This window comes from Argiope bruennichi, chromosome 2 (assembly GCF_947563725.1).
Source record: "Argiope bruennichi chromosome 2, qqArgBrue1.1, whole genome shotgun sequence".
Classification (NCBI taxonomy): Eukaryota; Metazoa; Arthropoda; class Arachnida; order Araneae; family Araneidae; genus Argiope; species Argiope bruennichi.
Window position 1 is genome coordinate 146,303,741 of NC_079152.1, and position 23,731 is coordinate 146,327,471.

A 23,731-nucleotide genomic window follows, 5' to 3' on the forward strand; every position below is an offset into this window, starting at 1 on the left:
AGAATTTGAATAAAATAAAATTATATTCTGGAATTTCTAGAAAAGAAATGTGACAGAAATCTTAAACATTTGAAATGTTGGGTGCAAAGAAAGCCTTTAAAAAAAAAAAAACATACTTTATGACGCATATCTTTTTTTTTTACATATTAGTTATTAATCAATTTTCTCTATTTCGTTCAAATTTTCGTGTTAATGATATTCGTGTTTCGCTTTTTATGGTATTCATTATATTTCTCTGTTTAAACTCATCATAAAAATGTCCAGTGATTATATCATAAGCTCTAGTATGACAATAATTTCAGAAAAAAGTTGACATAACGAAAGTGCGCGAAGTTAAAATGTAAACAGAGTGGCTTCGAAATTATTCGTAATCTATCAAAAGTATGTTATTTTCAATTACATTATACTCTAAATACCTTTAACATGTAGTATTAATTAATTTTTTTTTTATTTTTTGGTACCAATATATGTCGTGATTTTACTGTTTAAGATAACGATGTTTATATAGATCAATATGTTTTGCATATTTTTAACATTGTTTTAGTCGTTTTTAGTCTGTTTTCCTCACCATACTAAATGGTGTTTGTATAATCTATAGAAATTTAATTTTTTTATAATGTAAGCGTTCGTCTAATTTCATTTAGTGACTGTTAAGTACTGAATTTATAAACTACCTATGTCTTTTTGTGGATTAGAATATTTAGAATAGCGTCCAAAGGTTCTCATAAAGTGTGCTTTACTTAGTAATTAAATCATTACAGTACATTGTAAAATTACCGCATATTTATTTGACTGTTTGATTTACATAAATATCGGGAATGAGACTGTTTAGACAACACTGAATGAGAAATCAACTGCAGTTTTAAGTTTCTCATCTGAAAATAAACAGTCTTAAAAGATTTTCATTATTAATAAAATTTATGCAATAAGTATTTACATTGAACCGCTCGATATAAAATTTAAGATCCTATTTGAAATAACCATCTGCACAAAATTCCATTGGGGATTTATTATATCCATTTTGCTTTTGGGCTATTTTTCCAGGCTCTTATTTTTTAAATTACAGATTTAGAGCAGTATTTTCTTTAAAATTTTCTTATCTCTTTCACTAAAGTTCAAATACTTCTGATAGTTTGTTTGCTTCTTAAGCAGATAATTTAAGTTATTTATTTTTTATCAGTTACATCTTGAAAGAGCTGTTACATTTTGTGTCACTGCATATGCATACAATAATTTAAACACTGAATATTTTTAGTAATGATACCAGTTCAATGATGTTAGAGCAGGTCATCCTCCCTGAATTATGACTACAAATTCTTTTTATGTTTAGCAAAAAAAAAAAAAAAAAAAATTATTATTTTAAGTTATATGGATTGAGTATTCCTGAAACTTCTTTCCCCCAGAATTCGGATGACTTTGGGAAGTCCCAAATCTCCCAAAGCCAACTCAAAAAATTATTAGCTTTATTTTCAAAATTAAAAGGACTTCCATTATCCATTAACAGTGTTCTGCCCTTGACTTTCTCATACAGTAGCACAGAGAAGATAATAGGTGTCATAATATAATTTTCTCGTCCCTAGTGATTATCAGTGATTTAGCAAATATCGATGCTCCCTGGGCATGGTATTATTTTTCAGAACTGTATGATATTTAATTTCAAAAGATGATATAAATGTGCTAATATTTTGTTCAGATAGTGCCCCATAAGATTAACACCAAAAGTGTCTATACTCTTTGGCCCTCCAGATTTTGCATCACTGCTTATATATTAACATAATATTTTCTTTTTCTTCCGATTGTAATAAAAATTTAGCACAAATCTATAATTCTGTTGATAAAACCATTTGCTTGATCTAGATCTTTGCTTTCTTATTTGATATACTGACTGAATTGAATTTTTGAATACTGACTGAATACTGTTTGAATACTGACAGAGAGACTAGTCGATTTCATGAAACTGATATAAAGACCATCTGCCAAATTCCATTTATCTATCTCATTCTATTTTTAAATTATTGCATTCACAGGCAGGCTATTACTCAGACATAATATTAAAAAGTAGTCTTTACAGAGTTAGGGAGATCTAAATTATGGAGATTTATCAATAGCTCAGATAACAAATTTTTTGCTGGCTACAATATATTCTCTTTGTGTACTTCAAATAGGAGAATGTACAGTCAAAGTTTTAAATAAAATTGATTATTATTTAAGGAAAACTAAAAGCAGGCTTATATAAATGTTTAATCATAAATCTTGAAGAATTTAAATTTTAAAAAAAGCTATAGGAGAGTTTTCATAATACTGATAATTGTCTGTATGCCCCCATTTTTGATAATAACCAATTATTTAAAAACACCTGAGGTTTATATTTGGTAGAAGGCATAGAAGGACTTTCTGTTTATATTCTGTGTCTTACTTTAAAAGATCAGACGTAAAGATGGGTATAATTTGGAGGAAAAAAACATCACTGCAGGATTTTTCTAAAAATTATTGGTTATGTTTTATTAAAAGAACCTATTAGTATTAGAAAAAAGTTTTGCTTCTCATATAATATTAAATTCTCTAAACTTGTCACTGCATTTAGCATTTTTTTCCCTCTGTAAAATGCAAACAATTAACAGAATTTTGAAAGTCATTATAGTTTTATTGAAAATCTATATGTGCAGAGTCCATATTATGATGAAAAGCCCCTAAAAAGTGCTTATTTTTTATAAGCCTTAAAAGTGCTTATTTTTGGTCTAAGTCCTATCACCCCCCCCCCCCTTTTTCCTTTCTGAAGGAGGGTATTTCACCAAGCTAAATTTGACCAATTAAATGTCTACATTTTCTTCAGGGTGTTTGATTTTTTTATCTCTCAGAAGTCAGAGGAAAACAATGGCATAATTAGCGCAGCTCAAGTGCACAGTACACCACTTGATGTCATCACGAGGAGCACAAAATTCTGGAATAAATTTTTATGACATTTTAGAAAAAAGTGTCTTTTTTTTACTATTGTTTTTCAAAATTAAAACAACATTCTTAAAAACAAAAAAGAATTTTTATAATATCTTGATATATTGAGTTATCTTGAATTTTCTGACATTCACTTCGCTTATAATTTTCCTTGCACTAACTCTGTTTCTGGTATTCTTTATGAATTATTTGTTTATGATGATACTAGTAATGTGGGTGAAATATATTTCTTTCAATTTCTTGACTTTTTAAAATCTAATTTTATTTGTTTAGATAGGGAAAAAATCATGTCTCTTTTGGGGGTAACTTTATGTATATATGTAAAACCACATAGTTAGTTTTCAATAGTAACTTCAGTTCATTGTTGCTTTACTGCACATGATTTCTTGTTTGTAGAACATTGGTTTGTCATTTTCAACATCATTTAATGAATCATCATTAGTAAATTATTTATGTAATTTTATTTCAAGCCATTTTTGTACGAAAGGTAGAATTTTTTAATAATATGCTGGTAAAAATGTATTTAAATGTATTTTGATTGTGTACTTTCAAAAGTGAGTCCACTGAAAGATCAAGGTTTTCAAAAATAAATTAAAGCAAAATGTTCATGTTTGTTAGCAAATATTATACAAACTTACTTGTTACCATGATAATGCAAAGCTTGTTACTTTTGCTAATGCATACCAGAACTAAATAACCGAAATAAAATTCAGTTTTTACTTCTCTAATACCAAATTTTTAAAGAGAACACATTGTAAGCAGCAAAAATTGGAGTTCAAGCTTTGGCCTAATCTTTGCAATTTAAATCTTCAAAAAACACAGTTTTAGAATGTCTGTGAACATGATAACCCAAAAGAGTTTTGAACTAATATTTCACAATAGTAAATTTTCAAGATTTTTTTATTTCTCTGTTTGTCCCAGTGCAAGTGAATGTAATAAATTCAAATGCAAAAAATTGTATCATAAAATTTGGTACACAGTTTTTGTATCTAAAGTATAGATTAATAAAAAAATTTTTTAATCAAATCAAAGTGTTGACCATCTGTCAGTCTGTTTAATTGCATATGCAGCTTAAATAAATAAAAGTTGTTAAATAATCTTATTTCTAAAATTAGAGCTGTGTGTCAAATTTTGGTTTCACTCACACTATAAAACTTCTAAAATGCATACTTGGTTTTCTTTACTGTACTGAAAGAACAAATGCTTATATGTGAGGCTTGGAAATAAGAATCTGAGTACTTGTGATTTTCATGACCTTGCCTAAGGCATTTAATTTTTAGGCGGGAGGGAAGAGTGATAACACCTTTATTAAGGAGTATGCAATAAAATGTTGGGGAGACATTTTTTTCTTTTTTATATGTGTTGCTGTGCATATTGCTTCTTCATATGCATCAGAGTGATGATCAACTTTTCTTTTTTTAAGTGCCTGATTTACAGCAGTTAGTAAAATTTTGATTGTATTTTTTTAAGTTTTGAAAGCAAATTTCTTATTTGAAATTATTTCTTTAATATATTTCTAATGATAATATAATTTTTCTAGTAATGCATTATTAGAAAGAGAGAATGCAAGTAAGAACAAAGTATTGTAAGTCTTGCATTTCACAAAAGAAATATTTGATGAAGTGCTTTTCAAGTGAGTTTTTCAGTAGCTTTTTTTAAAATAGTCAGTAGTTTGTTTTAAAATTGTTGAAATGCACAATGAACAAATTTCAAGTAAATTTGCAGCAGTAAGAAATGTTGTTTTGGCAGAGAACAAGTAACTGTGGGAAAGAGAAATACGTTATGTGCTGTACTTTCATCAGAAAGGATAAAATCCTATTCTCATATAGTTTATAGCTAAAATAAATCATTGTTACTCGATTTCAAGAATTTTAATAAGATCGGAATTAATAGGAAAATAAAACTGTCTCAATAATGGTTATGACCATGAATGTTTTAAAATAATAGCTTTTCTAATTTGGTATTGAAATTTCATATCAGAAAGTATCCTCAGATTTGCCATTTGCAAAGCTAAATTCTTTGAATTGTTCTAGTTTTCTCTGCATAATAACATTGTTATACTCTATTTTTGAAAGTGTTGTATACCGAAAATTCTAAAACAAGTTCTTAATTAAAATTTAATAGTAAATCTCTACATTTCAGCCTGAAAGAAAAACATTTTTTTAAAATAATATAGAAACAAAATATTGCAAAATATAGTTACCAATCATAGACGCTAAAATTGAAACATGTAAAGTTATAAAAGAATGTGCAATTTAAAGAATATTTTATCTAATAATTACTTAGAATTTTTTAAAATTATTATTATTTTTAAAGATCATGAATAACGTTAATATTATAATCTTACAGAATATGGTTTAGAATTGAATCATACTTCATTATCTTCTGACATGTTTACTAATTTACTTACCTAAGGGGGTTTTTTTTCTATTTCTTATAGACAAAAATATGGTATTAATATATATTTATAGCCCCTGGTTTCTTCACCAAACAATGAAGAAATATTTAAATATATTATTGTTATTTAATATGTTGTTAAATTTATTTATTAATTGATATTATTTGCATTCAAAACATGTAGAATTTAATTTACTGCTTATAAAGAAATTTTTACTGTCTATTCTTGTACATTGTGTTACACACACACATGTGTTATGCCCAATATAACACATTGTGTTATATTGGGCATGCCCAATTGTACTTTGTTATGCTAAAATTATTAGGGCATATCTTGTATATTTTGATGTAGTTATGCAATAACAAAACAATTTCAAAACAATACTTTGAGCTAGATTATTTTACATTGTATAGGAAAATATTCTAATGCTATATTTTCCCATCGGGAATTATTTTATTATTCTGTTTTAAGATAATATTTTAAATGTCTCTTGGAACCAGTTTGATTTTGGATTGCACAAAATCAAACTTATGTGCATTTCCTTGAAGTTTTCAGTCATGAATTCAAAATTCTTAAAATTTTCATTGATTTCTGATAATTATATACATTTTATTATTATTATTTATTCATTTTTGATTTTCTTTGAGGGAACTTTTTTTCAATTCCTACTATTAGTTCACACCCTCCCTATATATATTTGTTCAAATTTTCAATCGTTAATAAAATACTTTTTATCCATCCACTCAAGTTCAAATACATTTTTTTTAAAACTTGTAGTGGATGACACTTCATGTTAATACATTTTTAAAAAATATTAATTTATTAATTAAATTTGTCCATTAATTTCTTTTTGGTCGCCAAATCCGTCGCCAAGCTCTATTTTGCCACTTGATATTGTAATTCTATCATATGTATATACATATTATATTAATTGTAATTATTTAATAAAAAGTAACTAAAATAATTTTTTTATTGTTGACCCAAGTATGAATTGACTTAAATTTTTTTAAATTTATATATTATTTGATTTACAAATATTTTAAGCATTTGAAAATGTTAAAGATTTCATCATCAATATCAAGCAGCATCAGATTAGGATTACAAACAATTTGTAATAGGAACAAAATTCATGACATGTGAAATCGGAACTTATTAATTTTTCTGTATACATCTTTGGATTAATTCACTTTAAGTCGTCTGAATATGTTACTTTGTATTAATCAATCATTTAAATAAGCTCTTAAGATTCTTTTTTCGAAACAATGCATTTATATTTAATCATTATGAACATTCTTATTATTAATATTCCAGATGTGTATTGTTATTTACTTCATTCAAAATGTGATTATTATATGTTTGCATTAAATGAAATATGAGAGATATAGTCTCTGTGTCCTTAAAATTGGAAATATGAATTTCATATTTTCAGAATGTAGTATTTAATGTATATATATGTAGTGTTAGTAAAATATTAACTGATTTTTAATTTTGGTTTTCACCTCAGTAAAAATACCATTATTCATGGCTTAGTAATAATTTATTATTATTATTGTTATTATTATTATTTGTTTTAAATTAAAAAACTTTTCAAATCAAGTACAAATTTTATAAAATGATTATCATTAAATTTGAATGGACTCAAGATACATTTTTATTCCATTCTATTACATCAGGATTTACTTCTGTGAAAAAGGGTTGTTGAATTTTGGATTATATAAAATTTAGACTCAATTGAATTTTGGTTTCCATTAAGAAATGAATATCTAAAGAACTTCCAATATGTAATTGAAGATGAATATTCAAATTTTAATTGCACTTCCTTCTTATTGCAGAAAGCTAAATTTTTGGCAGTTGATCAAAGTATAGCATGGAAATCCATATGGAAAAGGAAATGTGAATAGTTGTGTCCAGTTTCATTCTGTGCTTTAGAAAATGTATAAAGATGAAGTACAGGATATAAAGAAACTTCTATGTGCACATTTTGACTAAAAAGTATTTTGTTTTGTTAAATTGAATAACACAAGTTTTATATTTTCATAAATTTAATTTTATCTTATCATATTGAAGCAATGTATTTTTGTTTTAAAAAATGAAGAATTTGATAAAATTATACTTATTGTAAAATATCTGAAGTTTAATTAATTTGTTAATTTTTTATAAATTTATTCACATCTTTCTAATATTTTTTACTGGTTTATTTCACTCTATTTGCAATCATTTTTATAACTAAAGGGTTATTAATTACTGTCAGTCTACTTTAAATAGAATATTGAAAAATACCTGCTTCCTTTATTAATAAGAATTCTATATTTGCAATGTTATTATTATTTTACATTAAATTACTCTTTTTATGACAATTAAAGATTATGCTTTGATTTCTTAAATATTTTGTATTGTTCACCATCTCGATAAATTTATTGCTAATTAAATATTGAAATATAAAACTTTATTTACATTTCAATTATTGTTATTATGAATATCTTTGTGCATATAACCATAGTCCATAAGTTTGTTTCTTGCTTTTGCTTAGTTAATTATGCATTTAGAATTATTATTTATATATAAACTATCATTTATTTGAAAGAAATGACACATGGAATAAATAGAAGCAAATAGTTGCATTTCTTTAGCATTATACAAAATAATATTTCTTTTGGCCTATTATTTTGTTCTATCCAAACCTGGATAATTTTATACTTGATTTATTTCATGCAAAATTTTCACCCTTGACAATAAAAAATTTTTAGTGCTTTTAAAAGCATAAAAAAGTATCAAAACAATAGCTTATATAGAGTTTAATCGTGATTTATTTTTGTGAATTAATGAAAATAAAAGTTTAATTTTTAATTATTATTTCAGTTTGATTATGTGAAATAAGAAATTATTGAATTAAATACAAATATACATTATAGTTATGTATTAAATAGACCTGATTTCAATTAATAAAAGTTTTTTTTCTAATTGCAGTAATTTATTAAATGCAATTATATATATATATTATAATTAATTTAATACAGTTAGGAAGTTTTTAGTTAAAATCAAATTATCCAAGGACAATGGTTCAATGATATTAATGTTCATCTTTCATCTGCTACACAAAATAAACTTTGGTTAAATACTTTTATAAATAGTGCTTATATCTTTTTTAAATATTTTTTTTTTATTTGCACTAGTTGATTTTGGGCACTCCTTGCTCAATATGCCGATCCAAATGGCCCCTTACTTCATTGAATCCATGACTCCCTTTTCTTACTGACTACATTAATAAGAAGAGGGCAATGACTGGAATAGAAATTATAAACGGTGAGAATATCTATGATATATGCTTATTTGCTTATAGTTTATTTGTTACAAAAAATGCATATGCATTGAATGTTTTTGTTTTTTTCTGTATGCTTTATGCTGATACAATATAAAGGCTTGATAAATTCTAAATGCTATGCAATTTTCTTGTTATTAAATTTAACTTACTACAATTGTTTAAACAAATAACAAGCTATTAAATAAATAAAAAATTACCTAATTTCATTTTTTAAAAGATGATAATTATTCTTTAATAAAATACTCATTAATTAAAAAAGTATGGTATTTCACTCATTTATACACCGATATGCCTAATATAAATAAATTAGCACAAAATATAATGAGATAGCATTTCTGTTCCTTACTTTCTGGTTTAAAAAAAGCTCCTTTATTACTATAGCATTTATGCTTTCATATATTATTTTATATATTCTGACTTAATTATTTATTGTTTACATTTGATTATTCTTTTTTTTTTATAACCTACTGAAAATAGCAACTCTTCAGAAGAAAAAATTGGAGAAGAAAACTGAATGTTTTCTTAATTCTTATTTAAAAACAAACAATTATGTCTTTATTTAAAATTTGATTTATTTTAGTCAGTATGTAAATCAAGTAGTTAAGTTAAGATAAATAAATCTAGTGTGCTCAATATGCAACTGAGTTAAAACTGAGTCTGCTTTTCTGTTCATTAGTGATGGCCTAGGCTGCAAGGGAGACTTAATAGTGGGAAGTTTGTTCTCCATTTCTAGGTGCCACTACATCTGCCACTAGGAATAAAGAAGCATTTTAGCATACTTCTTTAAATCAATGGAGTAGTTGTTTTTATTAGAACATTTGAAATCTTCTCATTTCTGTCAATTCCATCATGAAATGGTAGACAACAGGATGTAACATTAAAACCCTGGAGGAATTTATTGAAAAGATCTAAAGCCCTTAAAAACACAGGATGATTATGTGAATAAGGGTTAAGCATGCAATTCTGAGTTCTTAAGAATTTATGCACCAATATTTTTTTTTAATCTGTCAAGAGGCGTGATATTGTATAAGATTCAAACAAATTATTTAGTATTCACTTTTATATAGAGCGATAATATGAGAAGAAATATGGCATTTAAAAATTATTTTAGAACCTTATGTTATTATAAAATTTATTATAAAAGAATCTTATATTAAAAAACATTAAAAAAGTATTTATGAAGAATTATTATTCTATTGTACAACTTTGTTCATATAGTATTGGTGAGTTATTTGATTATTAAATGTGCAATTTAAGATGAAGAATTAAATAAAACTCTTATCTTTATTTGTGTCCTTCAGTCTGTAAGTTATTGAGTGAATATAATCCTCCTTCTTGAATGATTCAGTGTACATATTTGGAGGCATGGAAAGCACTTTCTTCTTGGGGAATTTTTTAAAATTTATTGCAGACAAAGTGTTCTGTTGCCAGAATTAACAGAAATATATATATTTTTTTAAATCTCAGATTCTTAAAAGAAATTCTTTTTATCTCAATTTCTTAAAATTTTTCTTTAGAAGAAAATTATGTCTATTGATCATAGCATTTTTTAATAAGCAATAGAAATTTTTTATCCTGTAGTTCCAAGACATGAGCTTTTGGGATCTTGATTTCCTCTTTAGAATATTTTGAGATATTATATAATTTTCAGGATTTTATTTAGATTTTTAATTTACTTTCAGAGATCATTATGATAAATAAATTTGCTTGAATTCAAAATCCAATTTAATGCCACTACTGCCAAATTAAAAAATCTTATTATATGTTCTTGTTATTTGAAACAAAATTTAGGATTGTGGAATTCAGTTTATGTTCCAATGAAAAATAAATATCCTAAGTGCTAAAATTCAGATAATTTTAATTCCATTTTCTGCTTCTTACTTGTGAGAAGCTCAATTTTCAGTAGTTGAATAAAATAAAAGAATAGTGTGAAAAGCAATATGATAAAGGAAAAGAGAATTGTTAGACCCAAATAAAATATCTGAATTAAGTTAATCATAGATTTTATTTGGGTCTCAACAGGGTCATTCATTATTTATATTTATTTAACTTTACAAAAAGTATCAATTATCTTATAATTTTTTTTTTTAATTATAATCAGTATGGCTTCTGAAAAAATTTTTAAGGGGAAAAAAAATGTATAAATTTGTTTCCTTTCCTTATAGTAAAATTTTCATCCTAGTAAATACTGTATGTCTCATCAACTTAAAAAGAAATCTAACCTAAATATCTAATTAACATTATTTGAAAAATTTTAAATATTGAATGCGTGCACTTACAGAAAATTTATATACAGATATCTTAAATTCTGTTGGATAAAAAAAAAAAAAAAATGGAAAACAAATTATTGCTATGTTGCTTACCATTTTGTTTGAATGACTGCAAATACAAATATCTTTTGTAGTATTATGCTTCTTAGATGTCAATATTTAAATAAACTATAAATATGAAAAGAGTTTTTGTATGAACTTTCAAATCTTGTACTCCATTAAAATTGTATAGAAATGTAAATTATGTCAAAGACAATTTTTGGTGGAATATTTAATAACAGCAGCTATAAAATAGGAACAATATAACATATTTGTTAATATCTGTTATAGTTCAGTGTGTGCAATAAGTTTCAGGAATGAGTCAGTTTAGTATTCTATTTGAGTTGCAAAAATTAATGTAATATTCTTATTTTAATATTTCTCTTTCACTTTATTTCTTTCATAATTTTTTTATTGTTCCTTAATGGATTTGTTTTTACAATTAGAAAAAGAAATGTATTGAAATCTAAACAAAATTCTAAAACTGCTTCATGCAATAGTTGCAGTTATGCAATATTTCAGTTATTGAACTGATATTTGAAAAAAAGTTGAATTTCAAATGAAAAAAAGAATTAATTCCTGTCACATGCTATTTCAAAGGGGGAGGGAGGCATGATAGTTTATAATACTTAGATCAAGTATAACAATTGATGTGTCTTTTTCCTGGAAAGAAATATTTTTTTCTAGTAATAATAATATTTATTAATTTTAATGATATAAAATGAATAATATGTTCATTTCCTTGAGTTGTCAATAAAACATACTTATTAATAATTCAGTGAAAAATTGTTAAAGCAGTGGAGCGAAATCCAAAAACAATCATTGTCTTATGTGTGTGTATATGTAATAATTTCAATTTGTCCACATTCTAAAAATAATTATTTTCTAATCATTTGAAGTTGAGCTTCACTTTATCTTTAACATCTAAGTTGCGCAAGCTTATATTTTCCCTTGATGACTTTTAACACCTATTGAAACCGAAAATTCTTTCTTAAAATATTCTATTTTAATTATATATAAGCTGAAAACATTTCTCATTCACTTTTCCTTCCTCTTTGGATTGTACATTTTACTGCTCATTGTTCTTACAAAAAAATCGTAATGATGGATAAAAATCGAATTTTTTGCACATCATATGCATATAGCAAATTAAAGGCTAAAATATGTTCAGAAAATCATTATAAATTGCATTAAAAATACAACACTGTAAATTTAAAGAAACAGTCAAATTTTGATCACCTATGTGTCCCCTGATGAATCCAATTATCATCATCATATCCAATAATAGTTCCTGTATAGATTTTGTGATTCTGTTCATTTTTTTAATGCTCTTTAATTGTGAGTAACTTCTTTCAAATAACAAACTTGTTTTAAATATTACCAGTGAATATCTTTGGTTTTTATCTTGAAATGTTCAAAAATGACTGTCATCAAAATGCTTATCTAGTCTTGTGCTAATCTTTTATATATAAAACAATTTGTTCTCTATAATGATTTCTTGCTAAATCTCTTTTATTTTGGCATTTTTATAAATTGCTTTTATTTTGAGTTCAAATGTTTTTATATTCTTTTGGTTTTTCATTGCTTTATTTTACTTAGAATGTTTTGTCTCTGAGAAACTGATAGCATGTCTTTTGCATTTTCATGGTTTATAGAAATGAAAATGGCATAACATTTGATATTAATCTGAAAGTTGCAATGGTATCTTGCTCTACAAAATGAATATATTTTTTTTCTTTGTTTGTTTTCTTGTTAAGCAGATAATAATCTACCCTGGATTTACTATACCCTGATTAAGTCATTAATTCATTAAAACAGTAATTTCCACTGCTACTTATTTATTTGTGTGCCATTCATGCTTATTCATCAGTTATAAAGCATTCTACAATTTGATACTTTAGAAATAAATTGTCATTCAAAATTTTAGATTTAATACAATTTGTGAAAGCATTCATCTTTATGAACTTAGTAGCCAATAATGTTCTCTAATTAGATTATTGACAAGCTGTCCAAATTTTTGAATAATAATTTCAACTTTTTCCATGTCATCTTCAGCTGCTACCCTTATTTTGTGTCTTTTTATATTTTCAGTACTATTCCTTTGCAATTTAAATCCTGTTATCTATCTGTTGCCTTTGCACTCTATGAAAACTTTTGCAAATTTTCATGTCACTTATTTTATAATAATGCTAATTCATTTTGTCCACTGCTCCACATTTAATCTGAAAATTAAATGTTTCAGCTTCAATATTGTTGTTGTTATTTTGTTGACCATTATTATTTGTTGTTATAATATTATCATTATTACTTGTTGGCCAAAATTATTTTTTAACCACAAAGGCCAGTAAGCTTTCATTCTTGCTGATATTTGGCTCCATTAATACTGATACTTCTTTTTATTCAGAATTCTGGGAACTTCATTATTTAAGTTCTCCTGAAGTTTTGATTTATTTTAGCAACAAGCACTTTATTATGCCTTCATAAATTTATTATATTTATTTATTATCTTCTAAAAGTTATTATATTTTGCAAATAAAAAATTATATTCCAATAACAAGTTATTTTTAAATGTTTGTGATATAATTTATATTGCATTCTGATAGCATAATGATGATAACCTTTACCCTTACATTTGCCATTATGATAACATAACCTATACTGTTAAATTAATAATATGGATTTCTTAATTATTGGTAATGTTAATTCTGTAACTGTTGATAATGTTAAGAGTTACTGCATGCATTGTTATGTTCTTATAATTTCTAACCAGTATATTTTCATTCTTGCATGAAAATTTTAAAAATATTTTTCCAAATGGTCCTGAATTGCTGAGAACAATTTTTTCTTCAGACACAATTGATGTGATGCATTTGCCCTTCAAAATCTTTAATTAAATTTTTCTGTAGTATATGAACTGTGCAGTATCACAATTATTGTGAAACTTCTTAAAAATATTTTTCAAACTAAATTTCTCTTACAAGTAAATGCCTGTTGCTATTGCAGCATATTGCAAATAAGGCTTGAATGCAATGGCAAAATCGATCTCCCATTTTCTTTCCTGATACTTTATTCAGAAATTTGGAACTTAGGATTACTTACTAGCCTAAATTTAATATTTCAGTATTTTTCCTCTTCTGAGAAATTTTCATTTCCAGAAATACAATTCTGTTTTGCACCTATTTCACATATTAAGAAAATCATTTAAGTTGCTGAAAAATTTTTAACTCATGTAAAACAATAACATTAATTATGAATTTTTCAATTCTTTAAATTAAAAAAATCTTATCTAAATCTATATCTAGCATTTAACTTCTATCTGAAGACATTTATGTATTTATCACCTCATCTGTAATATGAAGATCACAAAGGTAGATTTATTGTTAAATTTAAAAGTGATATAAAATTTTATTTTTAAAATATTCATTTGTACTGCAATATTTATGTTATTGTGTCACAATTCTTACTTCTCTTTTTCTGCCCAAAATTAATAACTGCTTTAAAAAAAAATCTCATCCTTGTTTCTGCAAAATTTTCTTTTTAAACTTTTTTATATGAATAGTTGAATTTAGAACATACCATACAGAAATGATTAATAATGTTGTCATTAAACATAATATGTGTGTAATATCAACACATTCATGATAAATTTCATTGGAATAACTAGGACATTAACTCATTCGCTGTTGGTCCTGTAAAATAGGTTTGAGTTCTTTTACTATCATTAGTTGAAACTTCAAATCTTGAAATAACTGACCCAAAAACATGTATTTTCTTTTGATTGTTGTATTAAATACATTAATTTTGAATGCAAAATTTTGTACTTTTAATCTAAAAGTTACATGAACATACTAATACTAGAAACTGTAACATATGAATTTTGTAAAAAAGGGTATACATACAAAATAAAGATTTCTAACTAACCTACACATAACTTTTGAACAACAAAAAAAATTGCTTTTGCCACCATTTCTAAATATGTGATTTTTATTAAACTTATATCAATCCATGTACTCAAAGGATTTAGAACATTGTAAAAGTTGATGGAAAAGATATGGGTTTTTTTTAGATTTTACTCTGATCTTGATTAGATCAACCTCCACACCCAAACATGAAATATTTTTATTAGGCCTGAGTATATATTAAAATGACTTTTTTACTTTGGGCTTATGCTCATTAGAAGAATTCACCAACTGACGAGGGAGCATTATTGTAATGGAAGTCAAATCTGGCATGATGTCCATTTTAAAATGCATTACTCATCTTCTGTTCCTTCTGTAGAAGGTAGTTTTTATATTTAAGCTCCAGTGAAAATTGTATTAGAGATTGTTTTATTTCAAATTAAAATTTTCTTATCACAAATTTGTGATTTATGCTAATACTCACATCTTTATTTAGTTTGTTGCAATACCATGAAAATGAAATAATTGTAAAGTTATAATTTTTATTATAATTTTGTGATGAATTCTTCAGATGATTTTTGAATCTTGCAACATCTCTTTCATTATGTCTGATGAAATTCCTTTGGCTTATTTCCATTTTCAACATATAGATGGTATTAATCTGAAGTAAAATAAATTTTAATATTCAATCAAGGCAATAATTCTAGCTACTCAATTTATGCATACTGATTCTTTTCAATTTCACAAATTTTATCTGTATCTTCATAATATCCCTGAAAGTGATGCTTGTAAAACTTATCCTTCTAATTTTTTGTTGATAACATCCATAATTTTTATCTCTTTATTAAGAAGTCTTTAAATATAGTAAGTCTTTCAGAATTCACAAGAATGTTATTTAGAATTAGTCTATCATTCAACATTTTGACATCTTTCTTTATTTTTAGCTTTGGTCAGAAAAATATTATTGCCAGTGACATCTAATTACAATAAAATATACATAATGTCTACATTACTTCTGTAGCTACTTTTTATTGAAATACTTAAATTGTTATTTTTATTATTTTGCAAGGCAACAAAACACAACGTTTTTAAGAATTGCTCATTCAGTCAAAATAGCATTGTTTAATTCTCTCAATATTTAATAAAACTTTAAATGTCTTTAAAACTTGAATTATCCAAACAGCTGTTACAGACTTCTCGATACTATGCCATCTTTATTTGTTATTTAAAAAGAAACACAGAACATTTAAGTGTAGTAGTTAATATATTTTAAAATATTTATCATTAAATGTGGAACAACAAAAACCATAATTTTTTTTAATTAAATATTTTTTTTTAGTATTTTATTGTCAATTATATCAACACCTCTTCTAGACATTAAAGAAATTTAAAAAATTAAAAAAACTGTTTATGTTCTGTTTTTTTACATATGAATTCTGTATTGCTGCATACTGGTATTTTAAATTTAAAACTTGTTCTCTCATAGAAAATTGCTTTATATATGTATAAATATATAAGGATGATGAAACTGTTGATTCTGTGAGACTTTAATATATAGAGTTATCAATTTAAAACATTGTAACTTTATTCTTCATGAAAAAGCTTTTTTCAACTGTAAAATTTCTGTGAGACACATATTGTGATAGTATTAGAAAATTGCTTTGATTTAAAAAAAAATGTTTTACCCTCTTAATATTTACTTATTAGCATAGGTAATGTCCGAATGAAGACAAGATGCTTAAATTTAGATATAAAGTAATATTTAATATTAGTAAAAAAAATTTCTAAATTTTACTGCAAATTATGACTTTACTAATATAGAACAATTTACTATAAGTATTTAAATATTTAATTTATAATGTGTAATGTTGGCTCAGATCTTTGGACTACCTGAAGATGAAGGTTATTTATTGAAAGTAAGATCTGGCAGTTTTATTTCTGTCATGGAGCTAAAATATTCATTTTATTTGATTATTGCTTCTGTCAATATCTTAAATTAACCTAAAGGATCCATAAACTGTGATAAGTAATTTAGATTCTTTATCAATAATGTTCTGCTATATTCTTGAATTTTTGAATGGTTGAAAAAGAAATTTTAGTCAGTCATAATATCTAAATCTGTAACAACTTATAGATGAAATGAGAGAATTAATAGTAAGAGTGATATTTCAAAAAATAGATGCTTTTTTATTTATTTATTTTTAAATTTTAGTACTTTGGAAAAAACATTTGTCTAAAGACAACATTTAAAATCTTCAGTTAAATTATATAAACAACTTTGATAAAAGTCCTAGAATGACTTATTTTATATTTGGCTGAAATGAGTGAAGCATTGGTATTAGTATTTTTGTGTTTTGTTGTACTGTTTTTAAATACTTAAATGACTTAAGTTATCAATCGTCTGTGTTTATTATTAAGGATTTTTATTCTTTTTAATGACAGCCAATTAGTTAGATTACCATGTAAGAGATTCAGATTTGTTTTATTTTAAATTCACCATTAAGTCACAAATTTCCACTTAAAAGATCTTGATTGATACTATACTCTGTTGTGCAGTTAGTGTTTCCTTTTAACTCAACATAGTTTGATTGAATGTTGTATTTTATATATTATCCTTATTTTAAACTTCTTAGTTTTCTTAAATTTTACTTCCGTCCCTATCTTCCTCTAGGTGAACACACATGTATATTTTCTTTCTGAATGTATTCAGTATATCTTCATATTGAAAGTCTTCTAATTTTCTATGAGTCTATATTTCTGTATTGTTTCTGATTTTTCATTCCCTTTTTAATTATTTGAAAACATGGATAACATATATAAATGAACAAACATATAAATGATAGTAGTACTTTATTTTGAACTGTTCGACATATCAAGTTTTAATGAGCATTGTATCACAGAGGAATTTGCTTTTTAGCCTTCTCAATTTCTTGCTAATAAGTGAATCTACTTTAATAAGGTTACTTAAATGTAAAAATTGTGAGAAACTACAATAATGGAAGTTGAATGTTTAATTTAGAATTAATGATATTGTATACACATTTCTGAAAACAATTTCCTGACAATAAACAATACCAAAGTATTTTTCAATTTTAAATTTTTTTTCAACCAGCTTTAAAATTGATCAATTCCTACACTCCTCATAATTCCTGCATTTTATAAATAAAAAAAAAATGAATTGCATACAAAGTTCTCAAACATCTTTTTGTGAAAGCATTTAAGTAAATGCTTCTGCTAATTGTCTTTTGAAACTTAATGTATTACAGTTACTTTTTATTCGGCTTTTCAAGTATAAAAAAGAAAGTTTTTATGGGTTTTTTTTTTTTTTTTTGCATTTAATTTTTTTCTAACAGCTTCTCAATATCATTTATTTCATTGTGTGTATTTTTTAAAATATTTTCGAACTGACAAAAGCTCCAGTTTGATTCGATTTAAAGACAGTGCCATCGACTTCAGTTCATTGTAAAAAAGCACTATAGTATATAGAATCAATAATCTTATAAAGTTTTAAAGAATTAAATATTTTCTAAAAAATTAGTACTTTTGACTGTGTGTTTTAATTATATGTTAGCTTATATGTGAATATACAAATCTTGAACTTTTCATATGTGAATGAACTTTTAATATTTTCATTTGAGTAACACAAGGGAAATTTTATTTGATCAAAGACGATTTAAATAATATATTTTTAGTGTAATAATTAGGTGAATGGTTACAGAAACTTTTTAAATTATGCTTTAAAAAGATTTTAATTTTTAGAAGGTATTTAGAAGTTACTTTCTATTCTTCATTCTTTCGGGCCTTTCAAAGATATTGAGATCTTCTTTTACATGTGACGATATTTTAATGCAAAGTGTGAAACAATTTATTAAGTGTCTTGTTTTACATTCATATATATTACTACAAAGTTATTTTTAGTCACATACTTTATTTATTAATTCTTAATAATGCTATAAATGATAGTTATTTTCTAAAATGTTGGTACATTTATAACTCTGCTTCCAGATGTTGTTGTCTGAAAATTTTTTGATACAAGTTTATTCCAAATTTTTTGATTGATAAAATCTTGCCTTTAAGATTGGAAAATCTTTTTTTTTTTTTTTGAGGGCCATTTTTACTAAAGATTCATTGTATTAAATGGAACATGATGCACCTTAAATCTGTCATTGTGAGTCAGATGTCCTCATATTAAGAGGTTCAGCATCAAATATCTTTTTCATTATCTAAACATTTCTAGATCTTGTAAAACTTTAATCTTCATATTGCTTCAAAAATGAGATGTTCCTCTAAATTAAATTTGTCAAAATTTTATAAGAATAGTTTTTCAAAATAAATTTTACATTTTAATTTTTAGAACTGGTGGACTAATTTAGGTTAATGAGAAATACCAAAATGAAATGGATATTTTTTTCCTAAAAGAAAGGCTTTAAAAAATTGTTAATAGTTAATTATTATGCCTTGTATTTGTAAAATGTATTTTTTTAAACCTATGTATTTTATTTTTATAAAGCAATTATTTTATCAACAATGTGAACAGCTTCAATAATTGGGGGGGGGTCCTTAAGAGCAGATTATTGGCAGTGTTCTTCAAATATGAAACTTTTTTATCTTTGATTTTGCTCTAATGTTTTTTTTATTTATAAAATTTTTAGCAATATTTAAAATAGTGATAATATTAAATGGAAGTGTGAATTTTTTATAAATAGTATAAAAAGTTGAATGAAGTGAAACTTTTAGATTAGTTAAAAGTTTTTGTGTACTAAATTTCTCTCAATGTTATGCTCATTGTTTTATTTAGAATTATATTAACTTCGAAAATATTACAGTGGATAGGACTATTCTGTGAAAGTGATACTATATCATTTATTTGGTTCTACTCTGAATAATCATGAAAACAAGTGTTTACTGATTACCTACTGAAAGAATCAGTCATTATGTCATTACTGCTTCTGATGCTTCTAAAGATCTTCTGCTACTTAAAGGTCTACTGTTTAGAAGATATTCCTCATCCTCTGCTTATTTAAATGACCTTGTTCTTTACTGTTGCATCAAGTATATCTTGGTTGTAGAAATGTTAATTGCAATTAATTTATTTTGTATGATTAAAATAGAAGTGAAGTGTTTCTGTGAGGCATTGTGGAATACATGAATTTCTGTAAAAATAAATTAAGATATTTCTTGTTTTTTTTTAATTGTGCTTCTTACATATCTATCTTATTTTTCTGTGTTTATATAATCTTAGAAATAAATATTTTAGAAAGGCAAATCAAAGTTAGAATAGTGAGAGGTAATAAATATTGATCGAAATTTATTCAAAATTAATGCTGATTATATATCCTCAAAGAATATTATTATTCATTTATACTCTACTCTTAAGATATTTCTTTTCATTGTTTTTTTTTTTTTTTTGTCTTCCTGCCATGTAAAGGGGAAATTATTTTTCTTCATAATATTATTCCTCATAACACTTACCGTAGCCTTTGCTCTTGTTGATTTTAGAGGCTTTTTGCTTGTATATACCTCTAAAAGCTTATTCTTATGATGTTTAACTAACTTTTTAAAAGTGGGTATTTAAGGCAGTGTGCCCTATAGTATGCAGTGAAGCATAATTGCATCTCTTTTGTTTCTTAAATTTATTGTTCAATAGTTGGAATAGTAATAAGATAATTTACTTGTTTCTTTTTTTTCAAAAGTGAAAGAAAAAAATGTAGTAATTTTCAGGTAATAACAAATTTTTTTGTATTATTATTTTTAGAATTAGAATTTTTTTTTCTATCCTGTATTAACATGAATTTATATAATTGCTACTAAAAAAGTGAAAATAATCCCACATTCTTTTAAATATTTGTATTGATGAATTTTTAATGCTAGTTATTAATGCATATATTTTATTAATATTTTCCAGTGTCTCTGATCACAGTGATGCATATGCAAGTACCAAAAGTCTATCAGCTCTCAGCTGGTCTAATTTTTGGTATCTATTTAGTTAGTCATTTTGTTGGATTTATTATAAGAAAAGGAACTGTTTGAAAACACAGGTAAGAACAAATAGGCTTAGTTGCCTGGTTTTGTGTTTGTTAATACTGAATTGAATGTCTAAATCTGGAATTATTTTTACTATATATTTTTTAGATAGAATTAAGAAAGTATGAAGGCATTTATGTATGTGTGCAATATTATAGAAATGTATGACTGATATTGTGTAACGAATGTTATTACAATTCTAAAACAAAGATTAAAATTGCATTTAGCTAAAAATTTTAAAATTGTTGAATTTGATTTACAATTCTCTGACCTGTTGTCATTTATGTTATTCTTATATCCTTCATTAGTGCACATCAATATTTATCATAACATGAAATAATGGAATAGTTGTTTTTCTTATTTAATTACAGCACAGTTTTCTTTTGGATGAATTGTTTTTTAATATGCATTTTAAATGTAATGTAAAAAGGATAAATTGCTTTAACATACTCTGAAGGGAAACAATTTTTAAACTTCATTGTTGTATTCTTTAGCATTCAAGTATATATTAAGAAATTAAACTTGAACTATATATGATTTATTTATTTTATTTTGCTAATTATCATTTGATTTCAAATTATAAAGAAATTAATTAAAAAGATTTTTTATCTGGATTAGTTGCTTTGTTCAGATCAATATTTTTAATGGATATACTTTTATTCATCATATGGGATGATAATAGTACTTACAAAAGAACCAATATTTTTTAATGATAAATTAAGGAATTGCAAGGTACAAAATGGTATAAAAATTTAAATTTCAAGAAACAGATGTTAAAGTTAATCTCTGATATAAAATTACTTACAGACTGATGATTAATTTCTTTTATTATTATTATTTTACTCAATTTTTAATTTGTATAATCAAGATTAAAAGCTCCACTTTTTTTTATTTGCTTATAATAATTTTCAGTCATATAGTTATATCCATGTATATGCGATAGATATTAAAATTGATGCAGCTATACCCAAACAGTACCAATTATCAAATACATTAACATGACTACCACATAGGCTTAACCATCCAAGCGATCAGAATTTTAAAAAAAATTCAATATTCATTTCCTCAGTAACTGATTTCTTAATAGCCACCTTCAGTAACTATTGGTTAACTGACTGAGATAAATTTAAATTAAATATTTTATGCATAGTTTGGTATTAGAAAATGTATAAGGATGTGTCACAAATTATTTGGAGACTTCCACTATGCATTTTGATCTGACAAGTATTTTTATCTAGTGAGTTGTTTATCAAACTATCTGTTTTTAAAATTTCATTTTTATTCCATTACGTTATTTAACAAAATAATATTATTATAGAGTTGTACTTGTATTGTGATTATTAATGTTAATTTTTCTATAAAATTATTTACTTATTTCTGAATGAATCATTTAAGGTTCTTTCAATTGTGTTTGTAATCATTTAATATTAAAAACATCATTTTTTTCCCATCTTTCTATTTTGAAAATAGTGAAATGTCAGTTACACTTCCCCTTTAAATAAAGATTCTGTATTTGTCATTTTTTATTGAATGAAATATTTTGTAGAAGAAGATTAAAGAGTTCTCATTGATTTCTTAAATTATTCTATAGATCTTTGTCCATGATAAATTTAATTTTTATGAACTGTTAAAATATAGAGATTTATTTACATATCAGTTTTTATTATTATTTACTTGTCAGCATTTCTTCTGATTATGAAAATCTTTATGCATATAACTGTAGCAAACGTGATTTTATGTTAATTTTGCATTTAGAATTACTAAGAGTTGCACTTGCTTTCTTTTATTCAAATTTTGATAACCTTATATTCTATTTTTAACATGTAATAATTTTTTACTAGTAAGTATAAATTTAATTTATGTTACTTTTAAGAATACAAAAAAGTATCAAAAGCACAACTTATATGAAATAAGAAATTATTGAATTAAGTATTAATTGCAGCTATATGTTGGATGATCATAATTACAATTTTTAAATATTTTTAATGTTTTCACCAAATTTATATATTAATTTAACTAATCTATATAATATAATATTAAATAATCAGTTAATGCAACGAGAATTTTTAGAATAAAATAATCAAATCATGTAAGAACAACTTATAAGGATGTTTATATTCATTTATTTTATGACTAATTTTGCATTCTTAAACAAAATAAAAAGGTTAATCTTCTTCAATCTTATACGTTTTTATAACAAATTATAGCTATTTTTTTATTTATTGATTTAATTTAATTTTCTTTCATTGTCAATAGGCTGCTTTGAATATACATTGAGCTAGGTGCAAGCTTTCCCATGTAGCTTTTCTTTCCTCTAGTGTTCATGACTTCTACCTTAAACTGACTTCTCAATAGGAATATAACCTTGGTCATAAATGTGTCTGTACTAAAATTACAGATGATGAGTACATCCACTTCTTCAGTTAAAAAAATATATTTGAACCATAATAATGTTTTTAAGAATTAAATCTGACATGTTTTACAGTACTTGCATTATTTTATCATTCAATAGAAAGTACTTAATCTAAATTAACAATTTAATAAAAAAGAAAATTTGATAATTATAAATGTTTTTCCTTTTGAAACAATGAATGTAAGCTGTTATAAAAGGCACAACTAATAGATAGAATAATTTAGAATTTATCAAAGTCCATCAAATAATTCATATAAACAAATGTTGCATGGCACATATAATTAGAATTCAATCCAAACAGTTGAAAAGACTCTGAAGACTCTTTTAATTGAAATGGCTCTTACATTAAAAAAGCTAACATCTATCAACTATGAAATCACTGATTACTTTTTCAGAGCTTAAATGTTCAGCGGA

At 24.8% G+C, this 23,731-nt stretch overlaps 1 long non-coding RNA gene across 4 annotated transcripts in view; it reads left to right on the plus strand.

The window, feature by feature from the left end:
* Positions 1-212: 212 nt before the first annotated feature.
* LOC129960399 (uncharacterized) overlaps positions 213-23,731 on the plus strand; it is a 47,738-nt gene continuing 24,219 nt past the window's right edge. Inside the window, exons 1-5 of one of the 4 annotated variants that reach the window (XR_008783590.1) lie at positions 213-381; positions 4,493-4,585; positions 7,183-7,342; positions 8,524-8,653; positions 20,786-20,918. This is a non-coding gene — a long non-coding RNA (uncharacterized LOC129960399). Of the gene's footprint in view, positions 382-4,149; positions 4,392-4,492; positions 4,586-7,182; positions 7,343-8,523; positions 8,654-20,785; positions 20,919-23,731 lie in introns of those variants that run through there. The other 3 variants (XR_008783586.1, XR_008783589.1, XR_008783587.1) reach the window with 3 other exon arrangements.